At 42.4% G+C, this 25,283-nt stretch overlaps 1 protein-coding gene and 1 pseudogene across 1 annotated transcript in view; one reads left to right on the top strand and one right to left on the bottom strand.

The window, feature by feature from the left end:
* LOC106561099 (dopamine beta-hydroxylase-like) overlaps positions 1-16,938 on the bottom strand; it is a 28,807-nt pseudogene extending 11,869 nt beyond the window's left edge.
* The window catches only part of LOC106561544 (protein FAM163B), a 38,040-nt gene continuing 16,245 nt past the window's right edge, over positions 3,489-25,283 (top strand). Inside the window, exon 1 of the mRNA XM_014125622.2 lies at positions 3,489-4,987. The gene's annotated coding sequence lies outside the window, so the exon portion shown is untranslated. The remainder of the gene's footprint in view (positions 4,988-25,283) is intronic.

Here is a 25,283-nt window from a genome sequence, read left to right as displayed (position 1 = left end):
CCTGCCCATTCCTCCAGGGTTGAAGGAAGCAACAATCAGAACGCTATCAAATGTGTTTTTCTAAATCAAGAAACACGGACACCTTCTTGTTTGCTGAAAAGGTTAGCCTTAGCCCCCACGGCCATCAGGGTTTGAAGGGTGAGTGTGTGAGCAAGGGAGGGATGAAGGGACGGAGGGAGGAATGGAGGCAGAGGGAGGTTATGAGTGGAGCTGAGAGCCACACACACACACAGCTAGAGAGGCAGCATGAGTAATGTAATGAGGGCCTGAGCCCCTGAGGCCAGGGGTCTGCTGGGATTGATGCCCTCTCACTCTGTGAGACGTGACAATACACCAGGCACACACACACACCCACTGTATTGACTGTCTGACACTGTATTTATTCTCTTAATCCCTTACTGATGCAGCTGCAATACAAAATGCATGCCACAAAGGGGAGGAGGAGGAGGAGGAGGAGGAGGAGGAGAGAGAGAGAGAGAGAGAGAGAGAGAGAGAGAGAGAGAGAGAGAGAGAGAGAGAGAGAGAGAGAGAGAGAGAGAGAGAGAGAGAGAGAGAGAGAGAGAGAGAGAGAGAGAGAGAGAGAGAGAGAGAGAGAGAGAGAGAGAGAGAGAGAGAGAGAGAGAGAGAGAGAGAGAGAGAGAGAGAGAGAGAGAGAGAGAGAGAGAGAGAGATCCTACCTACCAGCTGAAATACCACAGTGAGAAAAGGGCAACCAGTGAAGAACTATTGTACTATTTGCACATCGTTACAACACTGTATATAGACATTTTAAATGTCTTTATTATTTTGGAACTTCAGTCAGTATAATGTTTACTGTTAATTTATATTGTTTATTTCACTCTTGTTTATTATCCACTTCACTTGCTTTGGCGAGAGAGAGACGCTCCCTGGTACAAGCCAGTCACTCCTGGAACATCCCAGCATACTGTTCTCTTTTCAGACAGGACTGCATAGGAGAGGATAAAGCAGGACATGACAGATCAGCACAGGATGGGACAGGACACTTCCTTACCGGTCTGGACATGGGTATCAGGATAAGGTAAGACCCAGATGCAGACCATGTTGAAGTAACAATGTTAATTACAGCAACAGAGGCAACGGTGCAGGACGGCAGGCAGGCTCAGGTCAGGCAGAGGTCGGAAAACCAGATAGAGGCAAAGGTACAGGACGGCAGGCAGAGTGGTCAGGCGGGCGAGTTCAGGGTCAAGACAGGCAAGGGTAAAAAACCAGGAGGGTGGGAAAAGACAGGAGCTGACAGGAAAAACGCTGGTAAGCTTGACAAACAAGACGAACTGGCAACGGACAAACAGAGAACACAGGTATAAATACACAGGAGATAATGGGAAAGATGGGCGACACCTGGAGGGGGGTGGAGACAATCACAAAGATAGGTGAAACAGATCAGGGCGTGACAATGGGACAGTAGAATAATATAGAATAACACAGTATATATTAGGAACTAAAGTCGAATATAGTTCAGTACAGAATAGATACATTTTTTGCCATATTGTAGCATGAATTATAAACAGTATATGTGGCTGTAGTAAGAAACACTATGTCACACTCACAGTGCAATATAGAGATATTGACCTCATGTGACTGCCAGCTGTGAATCTGCTCCCTCATTGGGCAACGTGTAGGGGGCCTGGGACCATGGAGGTTAACAATTACCATAGGCGGTGTCCCAAATGGCACTCTATTCCCTACACTATGTAGTGCACTACTTTAGACCTATATACCCGATAGGCCCTGGTCAAAAGTAGTGCACTGCATAGGGAATAGGGTGCCATTTGGGACACACTCACACATACATAGAGGTTAATTAACATCCAGTACCATAAAGCAGTCCTAGAGGGGCCTGTGGGTTGTCTGTGTGGAAGGGCGAACTGGAGTAATAGAACAGAGCAGAATAAAATAACCTCCCTTCTGTCTCCCTCCATCTATGAATAATACAGAGCCTTGTCACTACAACACAGCCCAATCTCAGCCTCCCTCCTGTAATATTTGGAAGTTGAATAATTAATGCAATAAAACTTTCTTCCCTCTGAGATGAGCTCTGGGGGTGAGGAAGTGAGGTGAGATGGTCTGTGATCGTAATCTAATTCATGTTTTCTACCAGACACTGTCTCATTTGCTTTTTCCATATTTGTCCCGATCCTTCTTTGCTATCCAAATCGTCTCATTTTGTTGTACAGTATGTCTATATAGGGAAAGCTGATACCTAGTCAGCTGCACAACTGAATGCATTCAACCAAAATGTGTCTTCCACATTTAACCCAACCCCTCTGAATCAGAGAGATGTGGGGGGCTGCCTTAATTGACATCCACGGAACAGTTGTTGTTAGGCATTAACAGCCTTGCTCAAGGGCAGAACTGCAGATTTTTCCACCTTGCTGGCTCAGGGATTCGAACCAGCGACCTTTTGGTTACTGGCCCAATGCGCTTAACCACTAAAATACCCGCCGCCCCATATAAGTAGCCAAAATCTAAAGCAATTCTAATTACTGTAAACAGATTTGTGGGGCGAAGAGATTTTAGAGAATCCATGCATCTTTTACAAATGCATATTCCTGTCTTTCAATGAAAACTCCTATTTTTGTGATCAATATTTGATTCAATTGAAATGATCAGGGAATACAGACAGTAAGGAATTAGACAGCAATATCTTAAACCCCTCTCTACCTCCCCCCAACTTCACGTCACCAACCATCCTTTCTACAAATGGCGTTCCTAACTACCTGCTTCCCAGTGGGGCTCAGCACCAGCCTAATGGACATTTTACGGTCTTTCAACGTTAAACTTTGTAATAGGTTATGTACATTTGATCTGCCATCTCAGCAGTACCCAGCCATACCCTAGCTACCCAGTGGGGCTCAGCACCCGCTAAGTAGCCCAGTCACTGATCATTACCATTCTGGCTGAAACTCCTGAAGCAGCCAGGACCACCAGATGGACCACTGCTTGTTTTGGCCCCCAGACACGTTCGTTGGTTAGGCTGGATGTGTTCTTTGTGTTCCAGTCTGCTCTCTCTGTTTCCACTCTTCTGCTCTAGCTCAGCTCTTTCTGTATGGGTTCTCCCTCTCCTCTCCTCTCTCTCTCTCTCTCTCTCTCTCTCTCTCTCTCTCTCTCTCTCTTTCTCTTTCTCTTTCTCTTTGCTCTTTGCTCTTCAGTTACACTTTATAATAACTGTCATGAATAAGCCATTATAAATGCTTATAAGTATATATACATGTTTTATGCATGATTATAAATGTTGTAGGCTATAATTCATTATGAATTGTAAGGCTTATGACGCTCATAAATGCGTGTAGCTGCTGTCCATGGTGCTGAAACATACAAACTTCAATCAGTTGTGTGTGTGTCACATGTTGATGGGGCTGCTGTGAGAAATGTCAGAAATATAGAAACAGACTATGTTAATACCTACCAAAGTGTACAGAAACTTGCCGTGCGAGTAGCCTAGTCTTAGCCTGGTTGCCGGTCTGTTTAGCTAACATTCCACTCCTTGTACTCCATGTCATGTGCCAAAGGTAACAGACTGGCAACCAGGCTAGTCTAGCCTATTTAAATTGCAGTGATTCATAACCGCTTCATGAAAAGTGGGCAATTAAACTGATGAATAGATCTTCTTATATAGTCGTCCTATCGAAGATGAGAATGACAGAAGAGGTGGCGAATCTAACTCTCACCACGTCGACATCTTTCCGAAGGCTGAATCTCAAGAGTCGATTTCTTAATTACTCAACTTGCCACAGTCTTACCATTTCCATACTCTAAATGGGCATTTGGGCATAGGAGAACCGCTGATTTAACGACTACTGCTCTATGATCATCCGCGGTTTACCGGATTCAGCAGTGAGATTTCGTGTTTCGTGTGTTTGTTCTGTCTCCATCTCAACGCCTTCGATTGGAGCACCCCCAACGCCGATCATTTTAATGCCTACTAATTTTAATTTGGTCTGCGAGCGCAAGAAAATAGGCTACAAAGCCAGGCTACAACGCGCAGTACACGACAATCCAAAATTACTGAGCGACTACCCCGCAGAAGAATCTGACCGAGTGTCAGCAATACGGGCTACAGTAGCTGGCTGCCTGGATTTACCAACTGCAGCCACAAGCGTCCGTGACCATATTACCAGTTGAGCCAAGACTTGTAGGGGGAAAATAACAGATTCACATCCTTGACTGTTATTTCTCAAAGAAGCCCTGAAGACTGGAAATCTGACCCCTTTTAATGGTGAATAACTGCTTCGTAATATGGAGCTGTCGTGTTTTCCCCACATGACCGTTAGACTTGCTGTCCTTATATGCGGTATCGGTGTAGGGACCGTATTTTGAAGATACCAGGCAGTCACAATAGCCTACAACCTATCAAACTTAATCCAAGTGGACGCTGATGGTGCATGACTGCCTTATAAAAACACATTTGGTCGACTCTTTTGATGTAGGTTATTTTGAGATTAGCATAAGCAGCTTTGGAGACGTTTAGATTTATTTTTTTTGCGTTACATATGCATTGAAAGGAGCCTGGAATTGGCTTTAGGACTTTTCTATCGCCAAATGAAGGAGGATATCGGAATGAGAGGAGAGCTACACAAGCAAAACAAATAAACAACGTGAAAATAACTAAAAGGACAACAGCGATTTAAACGTGGTAGCTCTTGTGGACTCTTGAGTTTTTATTTCGTTGTGATTTTTGGTAGACATTGTGAACTCACCTTTTACTACTTAAATCCTTTCCATAGTTCGTATGACATAGTTCTTCATGTAACGGTTTTGTGGACTGGTCACTTTGCTGAAAGGAAAGAGGTCACCATAACTGTTTTGGTTCCACTGAAGCAGTGGCAAGAAGCTAATCAGTATCACGCGAGGCTGCCCCGCGACCATTCGGGGTTTCATGTGCCAGCCTCACTGATGGTCGGAATAGAGCTCTCACGAGCCATCAACAACTCAGATGCGACCCGGTGCATTTCAAATATCTGCAAAGGTAAGGTGTTAGCCTAACCATAGCTCCAGCAGCATGCTTTTGTCTAGAACGTGTGTCCAGATTGTTTCCTCCTGAAGTAGATGTTGTTAGTCGTATACTTTCTCGACATTAGCATGACTAAACTTTATCTTTCTCGAATCAAGCTAAAAATGCAGTGTAGTTTTGTGTTATTGGATGACGCTATAATCAGGTGTACCCATGCTTTGTTGTTCTTTGGGTTGACATTTAGAGTAATTGTTGGCTATTGATTATCTCCCGAAGGCACTGTTGTTACACATTTCATAAAACGAATCATGCCACAGGCCTACGATCAAACAATCACAACTTGGAATAATTGAAGTCTTGGGTTTTCGAGTTTCCTCTCTCTACAGAAGCATTTAGGCTGCTGTCCATGGTGCTGAAGTGCACAAACTTGAATCTAGCGTATAGCTCCCTACTCTCTGTGTGTGTGTGTGTGTGTGTGTGTACACGCTAGTTAAGCAGGGAGAGTTCAGAGTTTAAACGGTTTTGCAGAATGTACCCAACTGTTTAGGGCTGGCTACTGACAAAACTTAAGTAGTATGATCAAACCAGACTCAAATGTCCTCCTCCTCCTTGTGTGCTTGTCTCTGTCTCACTGCTGCTCTCCTCTCCATAAAATAGTCTGTATCTGATGCTGCGTTATGATGCAGCCCTTATGTGACAGTGGAACCGCCTGCAGAGAGGTCTGCATGGTCATTGGTCACCATGATGCTAACACAAGTCTACAGCAGGCAGGGGAGGAAGGCTATGGAGACAAGACTACAGCAAGCTGGGCTAGGGAAGCCATAGACAAGAGAGTGGCTGGAATGGACGTTCCCATTGTATTTCTATGTTGGAAGCAGGGTCTGTGCCAGCATGGACACCATGCTAAAGCAGGCATGGGGCCTAAAGCTGTGGAGGCCATAGAAATAATATCACTAGAACTGACATTGCCTAACAAGTTGACGTTCAGTGATGCTTGGACTGGCTTCTATAATGGTGACAGGCCGGGCCTGCACCAGCAGGGTTTCCATGTTACATCAGGCAGGGGAAGTCTGATGAAGGTTATGGAGGCAGTGTCTGCATTATACCTTGAACCCAGAACCTTGTTGAGTGTATGTGTGTAACAGTCTGTCATGAGAGCCCCAGCATGGTCACAATGTCTGTGAAGGACAGCAGGCAGGGGGCGATTAGGCCGGGTCTGCAACAGTCACCAGCAGTGATGTCATATGTCATCCCTGATGCTGTGTCTCTCTGAGAGGAGAGGGAGGAGGGGCGGAATCTGTTATCCCCAGTGGTGACTCGTTCTGTGACCCTTCCAACACTCTTGGCCCCCTGGAAACACAGCAATGAGTGACTGTTTTCCTGCCTCACTGCCTCCCTCCCTCCTGCCTGCCTGTCTCCCTTGCTCCCTTGCTCCCTGCCTGCCTATGTCCCTGCCTGCCTATGTCCCTGCCTGCCTATGTCCCTGCCTGCCTATGTCCCTCAATGCCTGCTTCCCTCACTGCCTGCCTGCCCCCCTCCATCCATCCCTCCCTCCTTGCCTGCCTGCCTTCTGGTCTCGTACTCCCTTACTACTGATTGGGAAGGCTGACTGAATTGGGGGAAGGGCATATTCTCAATGATAATGTTAAACAGTTCCCCTCTTCCCTGTCCCTATTGTCTCCATCTCCCATCCCCCTCATATAGTGACACCTTTACACATTGCGCACACACACTAATGGACAGAGCCGTCTTCATCGCAAGAGTGATTGCGATAAATACAAGCCCATTCCAAAGGGTCATCCCAGCAAGGGGGGGGGGAGGAGAAGCAGCAGCAGGAGGAGGAGGACACTGAGGAAGAAATGACTAGACTAATAACACGTGTAATGCCCCTGTCTTATACTCAGAACATTTGTTTCAGATGTAAGTGGTATATTTTAAAACTCTAGACTAATAACACGTGTAATGCCCCTGTCTTATACTCAGAACATTTGTTTCAGATGTAAGTGGTATATTTTAAAACTCTAGACTAATAACACGTGTAATGCCCCTGTCTTATACTCAGAACATTTGTTTCAGATGTAAGTGGTATATTTTAAAACTCTAGACTAATAACACGTGTAATGCCCCTGTCTTATACTCAGAACATTTGATTTTGCGTTCATTGGAGTTAAACACATCTTTCACCCCTGAGTCATTCATGCAAAATCAAAGTTTTCCTGCGAAATACCATGAGAAATGTTTTTTTAGTCACCAATACATCAGATACACCATTTAGTCATTTTAACTAACCATTTATTCTAACAGCAAAAAAAATGCATTTTGAAGTGTTGATTAGAAGGAATAGTAGATGAGAAATAATATCCATACAGTATTTGGACATGACATGCAGAATTTGTTTTTGCAAACCATATTTTTCATTGACAAGTATGTCAGTCTTACAGTTTCATTATCCTTATACCAGCGGTTCCCAAACTAGGGGTTGCGACCCCGTGTGGGGTAGCCTGATATGAAAATGGGGTCGCGGGAGAATTTCAAAAAGCCTGGTGAAAAAGAATCTATACAGATTTTTTTTTTTCATTTGATAAATAAGATATTACAATATCGTTTATGTATCTCAAAATCATTGTAATGTGGTTAACCTGAAAAATCGATAAAATTCAAACAATGAGAGGGCGCCCTTAGATCGTGGGAAAAGGCTGCACTTGACCGTTGCATTTGAGTCAAGGTGAATGGCTAGGCCTGCTATGCGTCTGCAAAATACACCGACCGCACACTATAGGCTAGTGGGTTAGAATGGTGGGCTTATGGGGCTCCATATGTGCAATGATATACAGAGAGCAGCTGGCAGCAAAAGAGCTGAGCGCAGAACTCAGAGATATACTGCAGCAGGTAACTTCGATTTAAAATCAAATCACATCCAGTACGCGCACGCCTGTTCGCATTACCGTGTGGAGATATGGAACAATTTACTATTTCACACCGAGGCTTGGTGGTTATCAATGTGGGGAATGTCGGAAAGATTTTTCTAATTGACGGAGGAATTGTTGTCATTCGCAATGAATGTAAAAAAAAAAAGCGTTAACTTTCTGTGTGAGGAAAATAAAATGTGTCTCCTTGCCTACGTAACAGATATAGGCTATTTGGAAAACTGAACAAACTGAACACAAACGTGCAGGGGAACTACAAAAACATTCTACTGATGAGTGGGTTCAGAGGAAAGTAGCACACGCACGAAGAAACACACACAAACACACACACACACACACACACACACACACACACACACACAGTCTCCCAGCAGGAGCCATCATCCTCCCAGCATGCTACACATGTCCCCTCTCTCCTCTCGCCCCCCCACGTCCTCCCCCCTCCTCCTCCGGCCCCTCCTCCACTACCATCATCATGTAGCCCTGGCCTCAGCCCTCAGCTTCAGTCAGAGGGTGCTTAGAGACCTGGTTGCCATGCCTCCTCCAGCAGGGCTATGACCGAACAACATGAAAGGCTGCATCTGAAATGGCACCCTATTCCAATACAGTGCATTACTTTTGACTGGGCTCTGGTCCAAGGTTGTGCACTATAGAATAGGGTGCCATTTTGGACGACATCAAAGTCTCCACATTAGACTCACCAGCCTCTAAAGAAAGGGCCTGCGGAAATGAATTCAATGGATATCAAGGCACTGGGATGTAATGTTCCCCAGTCTGTGTTATAACCCAGAATGTCACATGCTCTGTGACATGTTCTTCATACAGGACGAAGTACATACAGGATCTTTCGCAAGTCATTTCTTGGATGGTTCTTCAATATTGTGGCCCGTTTATTAGGTACACAGAATGTTAGAATGGGCAAAACGAGTGACCTCAGTGACTTTGAGCGTGGTATGATCGTATGGTAATTTAGCAGACACTTTTATCCAAAGCGACTTACAGAAATGTCGGTTAACTGTGACACACGCAAAATATTCAGGATATGGCACACGTAAGAATCAAACAAACAACCTTGTTGTCACCAGCATCATATGTTCTTTGCACAGTAGGCAGACGGGATACATCTCAACTCCTTTCTTGGATGGCTGTTGGATGACTCCTGGAGGATTAAAATGTATCTTTTGTTAGGATGTCCTGGCTTAACGGGAGCAATTTGAATGTGCATGTTGTTGTTGAATGTATGGAGAAAGACACAGCAGGTTACAACAGTGCATCTGTGTGTCAGAACATAGTGGTTAAGTCCATATCAGACACTTCTCCTAGCGATGTTTCAATGCACAGCCGCTGACTGTACACGCTTGCCATACAGAAGCCACTCTGTAAAGAGGAAGAGGGAGAGGAGACAAAAAATAAACACAGCGTGTGCTGACAAAGGGGCTTTTTATTTCATTCTGGTAAACAGAAGTTAGAGGAGACAGCTTTTCCAGTAAAATAGAAAGCAGAGCTTGGGGGTTAACCTTCAGCTTCTAATAAATGACCTCTGTTGATATTCACCCAGCCAACAGTCTCAACCTTTTTGTGTTACTGTAACCCAGGCCCCGGTTACATGTTGTTCTGCCCAGAGAGTACCTCCTCATGTGCAACTGGCCATTATAGGCCAAGGCCGCGTCCATAGTGGCACCCTGCGCACTACTTTTGGCTAGGGCCTATAGGGATCAGGGCCTAATTTCCCAGTTGCATGTAACTTAAAGACATTATCCTGTACTTTGGCGACTAGTAAGTGTTTTCTAAACCTCCCACTTTGGGCTGGATGTGTAGTTCTATGAGCAGAATTACTGTCTTACCTCAATTAGCCAAGGAATCCCTAGTTTGAAAGCAACTGTTTTCTAGCTGTGTGGCACCATTTTCTTGACATTTACCCCCCCCCCCCCCATGTGGGCCAGTCAACTAGCAATTAGAGTTTCAGCCAATGAGCTTCAGCCCCTCTGCATTTGAGTGACAGATAGCATGAGGCACACACAGCAGAGAGAGCGAGAGCAATAATATGATGCCCACATCTGCACATTTGTGACTTAGTATGCCATTTTCTGGGACAAATATTGACTAAAAAGTATACAAAAGTACCAGAGAGAACTTTTGAAGTGTTTCCCAAACAAGAATCACGTAGCGAGAACGTTCGCTAAGTGGGTCATTGGATACTGATCGGATAAAAAGAAAAGCAGCGCTGCTCTCGGATCAGCTTTCTCCATTCAAAACGTACTTTAACATTAGAATTATTCCACAATACTGATGACGGATCAGCTCCTGACCTAGAGAGAAATGACCACCTATGGCTGTAAATAGGCTATTGAGGCAGCTTGTTGTGCTTCCCCAATAATAATGCACTAAATAACAGATTGGGCACATCACTGTGCACATGTTTTAAAACATCATGAAACCGATTGAGGCAAAAACGAAAGACAGTAGTGTAGTTACAAAAACTAAATTGATTCAACACGACATTTATTTCAATAGGATTGAAATAGCCTATGTAGGCCCATTTTAGCCAATATTTTCATGCCATCATCTCAGTTTTCATTTTATCTTTCACTTGTTGTAACAATTGCCAATACTTTGGCAACTTTGTATTTGTAGTCAAATTCGTTCTGAAGATATTGGTAGTCACAGTCAGACAGATAGCATAAACATATTGATTCTATGTTTAGCTGAGATCTTCTGTGAATAAAGTGATGAGGAAGGGCAAAAAAAGCATCTAACGATGCGCTTTGGCTGCTCTATGAGTGGTCTGGATCAATCATAGACGTGCGAAGGTTAAAAGAGCCACGTTACTAACGAAGGCTCAGGGAAACACCTCAGTTCTAACGGTGGTCTTAATGCTACGAAGGCTTTGGGAATCGAGACCCAGGTCAAAAATAGTGCACTATATAGGGAATAGGGTGCCATTTAAAAAAAAAAAAAGTATTTCACCTTTATTTTATCAGGGAGTCATACTGAGACCAAGGTCTCTTTTAAAGATGAACCCTGAATTACATAAATGACAGAAAATACACACATCAAACTATAAATACAAAATGCAAGCCGAAAGAAAAACAAGGACATAAAAACAAACACATTAATCAGTATTAAGGTCCTCAATCAGCCTTCTGAATTGCCCTAGAGGGACCAGAACATCAAATGAAAGAACATTTTGAAGATTGTTCCACAAGTAAGGTGCATAAAAACTAAAAGCTGATTTACTCAACTCAGTAGAGACCAAAGGAATTTCTAGAGTTAGCCGTCCCTGAGACCGGGTGTGGTAACTCTTATGTCTAAAGTTTAGTAACGATGTTAGATACAGTGGGGCTTTTTGTAAAAAGGGCTTTATAAATGAAAACCTAGCAATGTATCAACCTACGTGACATCAAAGTGGGTCAACCAACTTACTGGTAGAGAATGCAGTGATGAGTACTGAAACTGTTGCGCTTAATAAAGCGTTATGATAAACTGCATCTAACAGCTTTAATGAAGCGCCAGCTGCATTCATATAGATGATGTCGCCATAGAAACGTTGACTGAATAATCTGCTTTCTTCTATTTAGCAGGAGGCAGGACCTGTTGTTATAGAAGACGCCCATTTGTTATATTTCAGTTTTCTGTGATGTGTATATAAAGTGTAATATTGGGATGCAAACTAAAATGTTATACATTTCAACTCTGTATCTGACATGGTACAAGTGTCATATTTTTTAAGCCCTTATTAACCATGTGTGTGAGGTGTATACTTTTGTTTCAAAGTAGATTTGTTCAAGACTACTGAGAAACACTCTGTGTGACCCTAATCTGGCCACTGCAGTAAAATGTTATTAAAAACCAGCTTTTCATCTATCCAAGTGCCCAGATATTTGTAAGCAGGGACACGATCAATATAGACATATAAAGTACATATTCTTAAATCATCAGAGTTATTTTCATGCGCTCTAGAGAACAACATATACTTCATTTTACCTGCGTTCAATACTAATTTCAGGTCAATAAAGTTTTTCTGTAATACAATGAAGGCAGACTGTAGTTCAGATAGTCTGCTCAACCGTGAGGGCAATAGCATACGCAACAGTATCATCGGCATACAAGTGCAGGTTACAATTTTTTTACAGACACGTCAATATTGTTCATGTAAAAAGTATAGGACCCGGAATCGAGCCCTGTGGGACACCTTTCATAATATACAGGAAACCTGATTTGACGCCATCAGTAGATATGCATTGAGTTCTATCTGTCAAGTCATCGTTAAGACAGTTACATGCAGCCTGGTCTAGGCCAATTGAGGAAAGCCTCTGAATTAGCAACGAGTGATCAACAGTATTGAAAGCCTTTGACAGGTCAATGAAGAGGGCAGCACAATGTTGCCTTTTATCTATACAGTTAACCACACAATTTATAATAATAATTTGGTTCGCAGCCCTTCTCTTATGCGTCTTCCCCACTTTGTACACTGTGAATAGGCCAGGTTAGGCTGACTGCTTTGCTCACGTTAAGTTTCACTTTCCTTTGAGCTGCTCTCGAGATCAGGCTGGTTTGATCAGGCTGGTTTAACAAGGCTTAGTCCATTTATCCTCAGGGGTACTAGCATAGATATAGAACACTAGATAGGCTGATATTATATAGCACCTATATATGGTCTGTGGGTACTAGTACCCCATGTTTAGAACCAACAATGATGTATAGCAGTGAATAATCAACACTAACAAGACAGTGAGGTTTCACACCGCACAGACCAATTCTTTAAAGGTTCACGGGCGATTAGATCATTGAATTCCAGACATGGCGTAATCCTGCATGGTGTACGTTCTTTACACAGATATTCACTATACAACAACAGCCGTGTCTGTCTGATGGAGATGGTGATCGATAGTGTTCTTTTGTAATGTTCTCATTTTAGTACAGATCATGTGATTCAATGCAATGTGGTATTCTGGGTATGGTATTGTATATGTGACGGATGACACTTTGGAAAGCTGAGCTCTTCTTATGGAGTGTCTGTCTGTGTGCTTGCCAGGATCTTTACGTTGACATTAAGCTGTCTGCCTTCTAGGCAAAGTGTGTGTGGTGTGTGTGTGTGTGTGGGGGGGTCCGTCTGTCTGCTGACAATGTGCTACTTACTGTTCGATCTTCCCCTCCTGCTCGAAGAGAAAGGCCTTAGCCCACTGTTGGGGTCATTTGGAAGTGAAGACTAGCTAACAAGGTTATCATGATGTAATATGGGTCTTGGATCTTTTCTCAGAAACCTACCCACTCATGTCATCTTTGTTGCCTGCCTCTTGTGTATTATAAGGTTTGGCTGGGTACAGGTACTGTAGGTCTGTGGGTGTCTGTGTGCATGCTTCTATGTCTCTGTTTTACAATATGTATGTGTATTTGTGCATCTAAATGTCTGTTGTCTGTCTGTACAAACCCAGTTCCTACTCTGCCTGGGGTATCAACTAACCTGACCCCGCCCTCCAAGCTGAAACCAACCAATAACCATCAGTCTCTCTGATTGGGTCTGATTTGATTGGTCCTGTGTTAAGACGAAAAAGATTGAGGGAAAATCATTAGGATTCTCTGATTGTATGGCATCGGGGAGCTAGTGTAATTTAATTGTTTTTAATTTTCCTGAGACTCCTGAGAATAAAAAAACCAAGGTGAATTAAATTTGTTCCATGGCAGTGAGTTATTATATTCTCAGCGTTCTGGTCCAGGAGTGGCATGGCTGTTTGTAAGATGTGTTAGAGAGAGACAGACAGAGAGCTCAGTTGACAGTATTGTTGATGGAAGTAGACACACACACACGTAATGTAATGCTAGACTGAAAGCTTGTTTGCATAGTTATGATATCCAGGCCCTGTTGCTTGCCTCTTGGAGGTGTTTTTCCAATAGTGTCTCTTCATAATCCCTCCAACTACAGTCATTATATCCAGTATGAGGCTGCTAGATATGATTAGAAGAATTCCTTGTGGCAACTGCTGATGATTCTAGTCATATTATACTGTTGATGATTCTAGTCATATTATACTGTTGATGATTCTAGTCATATTATACTGTTGACGATTCTAGTCATATTATACTGTTGGTGATTCTAATCATATTATACTGTTGATGATTATAGTCTTCTTATTATACTGTTGATGATTCTAGTCATATTATACTGTTGATGATTCTACTGTCATTATACTGTTGATGATTCTAGTCTCCTTATTATACTGTTGATGATTCTAGTCTTCATATTATATAAACTGATGATTCTAGTCGTCATGTTATACTGTTGATGATTCTAGTCTTCATATTATATAAACTGTTGATGATTCTAGATTCCATTCTAATATAGAGCTGTTAGTTATAGCGTTATTATGGCATTGTAATTATCAGTTTATAGTGAAAATGCATGTGTCCGATCCTAATCCTATGTCTCTTGCATCATATGAAATAAATGGCCTCAATATAGACTACCGTTCAAAAGTTTGGGGTCACTTAGAAATGTCCTGGTTTTTGAAAGAAAAGCACATTTTCTCTCCATTTAAAATAACATCAAATTGATCAGAAATACAGTGTAGACATTGTTAATGTTGTAAATGACTATTGTAGCTGGAAACGGCAGATTTTTTATGGAATATCTACATAGGCGTACAGAGGCCAATTATCAGCAACCATCACTCCTGTGTTCCAATGGCACGTTGTGTTAGCTAATCCAAGTTTATCATTTTCAAAGGCTAATTGATCATTAGAAAACCCTTTTGCAATTAAGCTAGCACAGCTGAAAACTGTTGTCTTGATTAAAGAAGCAATGAAACTGGCCTTAGACTAGTTGAGTATCTGGAGCATCAGCATTTGTGGGTTCGATTACAGGCTCAAAATGGCCAGAAACAAAGTACCTTCTTCTGAAACTCATCAGTCTGTTCTTGTTCTGAGAAATAAAGGCTATTCCATGCGAGAAATTGCCAAGAACTGAAGATCTCATACAATGCTGTGTACTACTCCCTTCACAGAACAGCAAAAACTGTCTCTAACCAGAATAGAAAGAGGAGTGGGAGGCCCCGGTGCACAACTGAGCAAGAGGACAAGTACATTAGAGTGTCTAGTTTGAAAAACAGACGCCTCACACGTCCTCAACTGGCAGCTTCATTAAATAGTACCCGCAAAACACCAGTCTCAACATCAACAGTGAAGAGGCGACTCCTGGATGCTGGCCTTCTAGGCAGAGTTGTAAAGAAAAAGCCATATCTCAGACTGCCCCAAGATGGGCAAAAGAACACAGACACTGGACAGAGGAACTCTGCCTAGAAGGCCAGCATCCCGGAGTCGCCTCTTCACTGTTGATGTTGAGACTGGTGTTTTGCGGGTACTATTTAATGAAGCTGCCAGTTGAGGACGTGTGAGGCGTCTGTTTCTCAAACTAGACACTCTAATGTACTTGTCCTCTTGCTCAGTTGTGCACCGGGGCCTCCCACTCCTCTTTCTATTCTGGTTAGAGCCAGTTTTCGCTGTCCTGTGAACGGAGTAGTACGAAGCGTTGTATGAGATCTTCAGTTTCTTGGCAATTTCTCGCATGGAATAGCCTTCATTTCTCAGAACAAGAATAGACTGACAAGTTTCAGAATAAGGTACTTTGTTTCTGGCCATTTTGAGCCTGTAATCGAACCCACAAATGCTGATGCTCCAGATACTCAACTAGTCTAAGGCCAGTTGTATTGCATCTTTAAGCAGGACAACAGTTTTCAGCTGTGCTAACTTAATTTCCAAAGGGTTTTCTAATGATCAATTAGCCTTTGAAAATGATAAACTTGGATTAGCTAACACAACGTGCCATTGGAACACAGGAGTGATGGTTGCTGATAATGGGCGTCTGTACGCCTATCTAGATATTCCATAAAGAATCTGCCGTTTCTAGCTTCAATAGTCATGTACAACATTAACAATGTCTACACTGTATTTCTGATCAATTTGATGTCATTTTAATGGACACATTCTTTTGCTTTTCTTTCAAAAACAAGGGCATTTCTAAGTGACCCCAAACTTTTGAACGGTAGTGTATGAGGTCTTCTTGGTTTTAGATGGAAACTCCTCTGCTCGAAGTTTAATTAGTGCTAGGCACTGTAAATAGATAACCTTTGGACTCTGCTCACAATTTGCTCTCTATTCATTTTTCCATCAATCGTCTTCCGTCCTGGAGGCATACACAATGTGGGAACACAATTTGCTCCAGGTCAGGACAAAGCTTTGGTCAGCTGTGTCTGATGTCTGATCTATTTCCTGTTTTATCTGTGTGTTCCTTCAGCTGAGTTATTCACCATGTAGTTGTGTGGTGCCAGACATCACACCATAGATTGGTTGGTGGTAGCTAGATGGTGACCATTGTCAGTTGTGTGTTTGAGCTGTACGTGTCTGCCTCTCAGTCAGTGTTTCTTACTGTGTGTCATCTTGGAACAATGCTGATGAATCACAAGATCACAAAACTGCAATTCAGGCTTAATTGAATTGCCTGTCTCAATTATGTGTGAATTGGTGTGTAACTTCTTGGCCCTGTCTTTCACACAAACACTAACTAGGTGCATCACAGCACTATGGAATGCGTGGGTTGTAACGACTCGCCTCAGCCTCTCAACACCAGAAGCCAAGGGTGCATGTTAATATGCTGTTGCCATGACTACAGGCTGACATTTTGTGCTCCAAGGGGTGTGAACTGATGTGTCTGTTATAGTAAGGATGTCATGTTGACCTGTCAGAGGGCAAGGTTGGGGACGGTTGAATGGGCATAGCATAATCCATAATCCTGATGTACTGAATGTGTTGGCTTCTCGAGCTGTGTACGTTCTGTATACATAGACTAGCTGGCATATGTCATATAAGACATCATGTCGTATATGTCCCCTGACAGGGGGGCCACAGGCAAAACAAGTTTGTCTTTGTCAAAAGGATTCTCAGATACAGATCTGACTTAAAGGCGTTGCATGGTCAATCTGATGTCGGAATTGGCTGTACACCATTTACTGCGATGCCGCTCTCCGCAAACTTCAGGGCTTTCATACTTCTTGTGCTTAGCGGAGCAGAGCAGAGCTATTGTGAAGGAGGTTGTCAAGGAAGTGAGTTTGTGTTTATACAGGACATCCCGCCCTCATCTACCGTCAACCAATCATGTAAATGCGTAGCTATACGGAGCCATCCGCATTGTTACAACATTTGATTTGGCCTCTGCATGCCTCCGGAGGCTCCGCAATTACGTCACACCCTCCATACGAAGCCTCCGACCACATCTTTGGATCAAGCATAAATTGGCTTTCACAGTAAGTATATGGCTCAGTCTTTTTGGCCCCCTTGGAAGTATAGGGTTGGGTATCCACCATCAGTCTATATTTTACTGAAATAGCTCACACAAAAAAAACATGTATAATGGAAATATATTTGTGCGTTATGTTTTGCCCGGATTTCTTTCTCACCATGTGATATGACCCAGGAAAAACTGTGTGCCATAGTTCTGAGAAATGTTCAGGTGCATTGCAATAATTCATGGTGCGGCACCACCACATAAAAAAATATGGAACTTGATGAACTCCCAAGCCTGTATAACAGTTGGTTTACACTGTCATGGTCAGTTGGGCATATTTTAGCTGTGTCACCGTGTCACTGGCAGCATCATGTTCATCTGGCCCTGTGGTGTCTCTGTCTCTCTGATAAACTCATCCTCCCCCCCTTCTCTCCATCTCACTCATTCGTCACCCCTTGTGTGCCTCATTTGTCCAGTCGCGGTGGGGATTGATGGATCTCTCTCTCTTTTTTCTCTCGGGTGCGCGCTCTCTCTTTCTCTATCTCTCTATTCCGCCACCTGCCTCACCACTGCGCCATGCCTCACAGACGCTGGAGGAGGGAGATGACGGGATGATAGGAGGAAGAAAGAGGGAACTGTTGTGTTCATGTCTTAATCTTTAGCTAGATTTCCATCCAATTTGTGACAGATTTTCATGTAAATATTATAGAATCTGTATAAAAAAATGGACATTTTACCACCAGAGGTGTTTCCATCAGACTAACTTTGTTGCGAATAAAAGTCTGTACAGATATGGGATCTTAATTTGAGACAGTTTGCTACAGCAGGAAAATAATCCTGCAGCAACAGGAAATGCAAAATATTATGTTGAATATAATTAATGGACATTTTTGTAGGGTTTGGCATATTTTTCGTAAGGGAAAAAAGTGCAAATTACAAACTTCAGAAGCTTTTTTCAACCTCAAATTCACTACAAGTTGAACATTTCCTGCATTGCATTGTAGTTTGTTTTTTCAAAGGAACTCAGGCTTTAAACTTACTCTTGAAAGTTGTAATAGTAGAATGCATAAGGTGAGATTTCGAAATTGGGTAATGCATCATCAGTTCCTCTTGTCATGTCAGTCATTGCATACCTTACAGAGCTATTTAGAACTTGTCCGAAATGTCCAGATCAACTAGCCCACGTCAGCTAATGTTTTTTTATTTCGTTTTTTTAGCCCATAGATATTTTAGTAATTTTTTGTCACTCAAATATTGCATGAATACACATTAGACATGGCAAAATGTACAGAATTCAGTGGCGATTTTAGCACTACACAACATAACACTAAACAATACATTAATTGCACTATACCAGTGACAAATGGTGCCCACAAACTGTTAGGGCCTACATAAAGCTGTCCCAACAGCAGTCCTAACATCTTACCACTGCTACACCTGGCTGTCAGCGGAGCCTTGTCTGGCAGCGAAACAGTTCATTCAGCCTCATTTACTGCCTTTTAAAGAAACATAGCTGATATGGCTGACTTGCTTAAACAAATGTGGTTTCTAATGACAATTGAGATTACAAACTATGGCATAAGGGGACGACAAGCAGATAAGAGGCAATCCGTAATTTCGATTAAGACATTAATGAGTGAGCTAGGACGGACGTAGTCAAAATAACTATTTGTTCAGCACTTTTGAAATGTACAGCGACAGAATTCAGAACATGAGCCGTTCTTACAGTGCTCTCCCTGTACACCAAGTCAGAACCATAGGATAAATAAAGGCGGCATATAAGCAGATAATAAAATCTCTTACAATATTTGATGATTACATTTCTCTAAAACAGGTTATAGGCTACATATGCACCACCAAGTCAGAACAGTAGGCGAAATGAAGAGGGGTAAATAGACCAAATTATTAGGGTGAGGCACATGGGCTACTACACTACACAACATACTATCTTACTACACAACATACACTTAGTATTACTTTTCGAAGCTACAGTATACATATCTCCCTGGCATATTACATAATTTATGCAGCAGCATACAATACATTTTTGGACTCACCTTGTTGTGCTGTACTCACTTGAACAGGAAGGTGGCGCGGTGGTCCTTCGTGTGCAATTTTGTCATCAAAGTCTGGCATTCTCTGATTTTATGGTGCTTTCAAAACAACTGGGAACTTGAACAGGAAGGTGATTAGGTCCACTAATTTTTATTTATTTATTTTAGATTTTTTTAATGTATTTTTTTGGGGATTTTATATATATATTTTTTTACCCCTTTTTTCTCCCCAATTTCGTGGTATCCAATTGGTAGTAGTTACAGTCTTGTCTCATCACTGCAACTCCCGTACGGACTCGGGAGAGGCGAAGGTCGAGAGCAATGCGTCCTCCGAAACACAACCCAACCTAGCCGCACTGCTTCTTGACACAACGCATATACAACCCGGAAGCCAACTGCACCAATGTGTCGGAGGAAACACCGTACACCTGGCCTGGTCAGCATGCACTGTGCCCGGCCCGCCACAGGAGTCGCTAGTGCGCGATGAGACAAGGATATCCCTGCCGGCCAAACCCTTCCTAACCCAGACGACGCTAACTGGTCCGTCAACATTTCTAAAACTGTACCGACACTTCCTGTTTCCATCACACTTTTTTTAATACATCATGACTTTACTCGCATAAAAACTGTGAATGGAAACCTGGTTAGTGTGATGGATGACGGACAAACACAGCTTCTTGCTTCTCCTGTCAAAATGTTCACATGAGCCACGTAAGAAGTCAGGAAACCTCTGAAATCTCTGCCAAGTTCTCTCACAGGATGTTGCCGTTTGTTATTTTACTCAGCAACCTATACACTCTTTTAAAAAAGGGTTTCAAAGGGTTCTTTGGATGTCCACATAAGAGAATCCTTTTTGGTTCCAGATAGAAGAACCCAGTTTGGTTCAAGGTAGAACTATTTTGGGTTCCATGTAGAACCCTCTGTGGAAAGGGTTCTACATGGAACCAAAAACGGTTCTTCAAAGAGTTATCATATGGGGACAGCCGAAGAACCCTTTTAGGTTCTGCATAGCATCTTTTTTTCTGAGAGTGTGGTGTTAGAATATAAGGACACACACACACACACACACACACACACACACACACACACACACACACACACACACACACACACAGGGCAAGCATCTGACATAACTAATGCAAACATCAACGGCATAAAATGGCTCTGTTACCGACTAACGCTATCCCACCCACCCAGCACTCCCATCTCATCTCAACCCCCATGGAGGCAAGATCTGCCGCTGACTCATATAGCCGCTATGACAGTCAGGCCAGCCATGCAAAAGAGCCCCACAACAGTGCAAAATAGCCCCACAACAATGCAAAATAGCCCCACAACAATGCAAAATAGCCCCACAACAATGCAAAATAGCCCCACAACAAAGATCCACCACCATATTTTACTGTAGGTATGAGGTACTTTTCTGCATATGCTTGAGTTTTTCAACGCCAAACCCACCGCTGGTGTGCGTGGCCAAAGAGCTCTGTTTTCATGCCAAATGACCATAGCACCGGTTCCAATCCAAGTGCCAATGATGTTTTATCAAACTCCAGGCGGTGCTATGGTCAGATGACATGAAAATAGAGGTCTTTGGCCACGCACACCAGTGGTGGGTTGGGCGTTGATTAACAGTATATTCTTTGGGGAGTTATTTCATTAGTATAAAATAATATTTCATTTAATATTTTATTTGATAGTCTTTTTTGCTCATCTTTATCAAGGGTGCCAATAATTATGGACCTGACTGTATATAGCCTATACATACAGTGCAATCATATCATAGATGAATTAGCTAGACATGGGTTGAAGGGTTGAATGGTTATATGGGTTGCATCCTATTCCCTATATAGTGCACTACTTTTAAAGTAGTGCATTATGTAGAGAGTACGGTTCCATTTGGGACGTAGCAGTGGTCTTATATAACAGTCCATTTCACAATGTATTCATGTTAAGTTGGTGAACTCAGTCACTCATGTCCCGTCCTAGAACTTTATGGATACAGTCACAGTCACAAATTAACCTTGAGTCCGTTGCTGCTGTTAGTGTGTTGACTCAGAAGAATGTTCCGTCACAACATTGAAATGTAAAGGCCATGGTGGAAGAGACAAGGTGTTAGTTTACTGGCTGTTATCATGGATAGAGGTGAAACCCATGAGACAAGGATGTAACATGTTTCGTGTGAAAGGGAAAGAAATGAAGAGCAGGAAGCATAATGAACAATATCCTGGAGCTAGCAGACGCTCGCTCCGCTCAGGTACATTTTGTTTATCTTGATGAATTTCATGTTGCATTTGTCCTCTCTCGCCCTATCTCCTATCCTCCACTCTTCTCCTCCACCCCCATACATCTAGTCAACACACACACACACACACACACACGCTGCACCTGTATGCTCAAATAAGCTTGTGAATTGTTTCAGGTACTGTATCTGCTGGTTGCCATGGAGACATTGTATCCACCAGAAACCACAGAGGGTGTGGAGAGAGGGAGAGAGAAACGGTGAAAGAGAGGAGACAGGGCCAGAAAGAGAGGGGGAGAGAGAGAGAGAGACGTAGATGAAAGGAGAGACACAATGTGGACTAATGCTCATGAAAGCGCTGAGGTTCAAAGCATTGAAAATATGTTCTAATTGTAGTCTGTCAGAGCAGAGGGACAGGTGTCAGGGAGATGGCATGGTGTCCTTGAAGAAGAAAATGAAGGGGGTTAAGAAAAAAAAGACAAAAGATGGGAGAAGTGTCTTTGAAGGAGGGAAAGTGGGTAGTTTATAATAGATTGCATTGACAGGCTTTTATTAGAACATCTCCATACCCAGACTCTAAGAAGTGTCAGTTTAGAGTCTGAATATTTCAGGGAAAAGCTTTTTATTGATTTTAGTCATACGGTACAACAAGGACGCTGGCTGCTTTGTGATTCCTTACCTAGGTCAGTAGGCCTATATACTGGGACTTATTGAAGTATTTCAAAGGCCAGCCTAATGTAAAGATTGATCTTTAAAGTAAAAAGTGTTGGTTAATTTTTTTTCCAACTTCAGTCGGCTCTACGGTTCATGCAACTTGGTTTGGAGGCAAAGTAGCGACAGCATTTATTTTTCATGCAATCAGGAAATCTCAGTTTCTGTGTGCCGCTGATCCAAGGGTTTTTTAGCTGGTCAGTCATGTGCTCAGCTGCGATTGCTTTTTAGATATCACCATCCTCAAGTAACTCAATAACTCTCTGTAATAAAAACTGAAAGCGTAACGCAAAAAGGCTGCCTAATGTCCCGGAATAATGTAACGGCTGTCGGAAGAGAGAGTAGACCAAGGTGCAGCGGAGTTAGTGTTCATCTTGAAATGTAATTTGAACAAAGACAACACTACAAAAATGAACAAAACACTCCTGTTAGGAAACACTCTAAACAGAAACAATCCCCCACAAAACCCAGAGGAAAAACAGGCTCCTTATGTGTGACTCCCAATCAGCAACAACGAACTACAGCTGTGCCTGATTGGGAGCCACACACACACACACGCCCAAAACAAAGAAATACAAAAACATAGAAAAATGAACATAGAACGCCCTGAACAATGTAACACCCTGGCCTAACCAAAAATAAAGAACAAAAACCCCTCTCTATGGCCAGGGCGTTACAAATAAATCTACTTGAAGGTCTGAACAGGTGAAAAAACAGGTGAAAAAAAATCTACAATATTCCCCCAGGTATATGTTTCATCCATTTTGAAATGTCTTAATGTTTCTACATTTAAAGGCATAGCGACAAAGCCTATCTATCATTTACTAATGCTATTTGGTTAGATGGTGCCTAGAGAAGGGTTATGCAGTGCAGTATAGGTCGGTCCACATAAGGTTGTGTCCCAAATGGGACCCTATTCTCTATATAGTGCAATACTTTTGACCAGAGCCCTTTAGGAATAGGGTGCCATTTGGGATGCAGGCAAGGATGTCCAATCCATTCCTTTCCCCCTCCATTGTCATTCATGTGTTCAGGAAATTAGTGTATCTCTCTGTCCTACAAATAACTTTTGAATTATTCTCTTATTTGAGCCGATTCAGTGGAGGGGAAAATAAGGAGTTGCATCAATTAAAATCCGTACAGTACAACGAAAGGTTTTACAGTACATCTCTACTGTTAGGATTGGATTTATTTACTATTGACATGGACTGGAGGTGGCTCTGTAAGGCTAACGAATGGTCTCTTGTGCTTAGGTGTGTACTGCTAAAAATAAGAGTACTTTGCGGTCCTATATGACCTTTTTGAGGGTGAACCAAGCCATTGAAAACCTGTTTGGTTATAGCACCATTTCTTCTGGCACTTTATGGTACATTAGGTGGGTTCTTGGTGAGATAGAGCTCAGGGAGGTTTGTACGGTGAGGCTGAATTGTGTACTTTCTATGCACATTGTCCTTACAGAATGAAGAGACAGCCAAGCCAAGAACATTCAAGTTGTTGGGTTGTCACTAACCTCGTCCCAGGCTCAAATTGCGGGCTCATGTAGCCTGGTGACACTGTGCAGCAAAGTGGAACTTGAAAGGGGTGTGGTTTAAATTGAGGCAGGAGAGGGAGTGAGTCCGCTACAGCTGTATTAGATGGGACTTAGACAAATGTTGAAAATCTGCAATCAAAATCAATCTTATATCAAATTGACCATATTATTTTTGGGAAGCTGAAAGGATTCTGAGTTCGGGCGTATAAAATTAATATGGGAAAACTATTTCTAAGATGCTTACTTTCAAATTTTCTGAACTCACTTCCTTGTTCAAATCTTCTTCTTCTATGATATAATGGCCACTAGCGGTTCTGGGGGGCGGGGGGGGGCAGTGCCCCTGTGACAACAATTTTGGACCCCCTTGTGGCCCCCCTAAATGTAGAGTATGAAATAATTTTTACATAACTAATGCCTGCAATGCAGTGAAGAAAACGATATGACAACAATAACGCCTAATGTAACTGGCCCCTCTAACAGTACAACTGGCCCCAGCTTGGCCCCCCCAGTTGAAATGGTCTAGAACCGCCACTGATAATGGCGGTCCGCAAACAAACGTTAAAGGTTCATGCCACCACCTACTGTGCTGGAGTGTGTGGTCAATCACAGTTTACAACATTTCTAAATCCTCCTACCTAACTTAGTACTTTTGAGAAAATAAAAAGAGTCCTACTAACTTCTAATATACCCTCCCCATCCCCCAAATCCCTTCCAAACCCTGTCCAACCTCAATGACCATTCACTTCAGTGTTCCATAAACTATACACCCGTAATAAATTGTCCTGATCAGAGCTCTATAAATATCCATCAACGATTATCTATCAACACCCCATTCATATCCAGAGACCGAGCGCATAAGATTCACCACTTTCTTACACTTTGTTTCAAAATGTATGACATGATCTTTCCATATACAGTATATCACTCATTGAATCATAGACCCAATTATTTGTACTTAGAAACCTTCCCCATAGGCTGTCCATACAGAAACAACTGTATATTATCAGCGACTTTATTCTTCAAGAAGAACATACATCTTTCAACATCCACTATAGCTTGTTGAATAGATTTGATCACATGAGAGACATTCCTTCCCCTCTTCCAAATATCACCATCAGCATATAGGGAAGCCCCAATACCCCTACCTACATTGAAAACACATTGTTAATCATAATGTTGAACAAAATAGGACTGATAGCACTGCCTTGAGGACTTCCAGTGTCTACTCCATAGGCATCAGATGAAATGGATAGAAAGATTGACCAGCCGGCTTGGGTAGCAACCCTAGATTAAATAAGAAGGCCAAACCCAGTTATATAATCTCCCACCAATACCAAGTATTTCCATCTTAATCAGTAGGCCTTCTCTCCACACAGTGTCATGAGCATTTTCAAAGGAAAAAAAGACAGTAGCCATCACTTCTTTCAGAGTTTTTTTTCAACTTCATTGCTCACCTTTACTAATGCATCCAAAGTAGATCTACCTTTACGCTATCCACGTTGACATTGACTCAATAAACCTTAATGTTCCAGGAAATATGACAATCTTTTCCATCAGTTTACACAAGTTAGA

Source organism: Salmo salar, chromosome ssa01 (genome assembly GCF_905237065.1).
Source record: "Salmo salar chromosome ssa01, Ssal_v3.1, whole genome shotgun sequence".
Classification (NCBI taxonomy): domain Eukaryota; kingdom Metazoa; phylum Chordata; class Actinopteri; order Salmoniformes; family Salmonidae; genus Salmo; species Salmo salar.
Note: the sequence above shows the minus strand (reverse complement) of the source record. Positions and strands in the feature narration are given on the sequence as shown.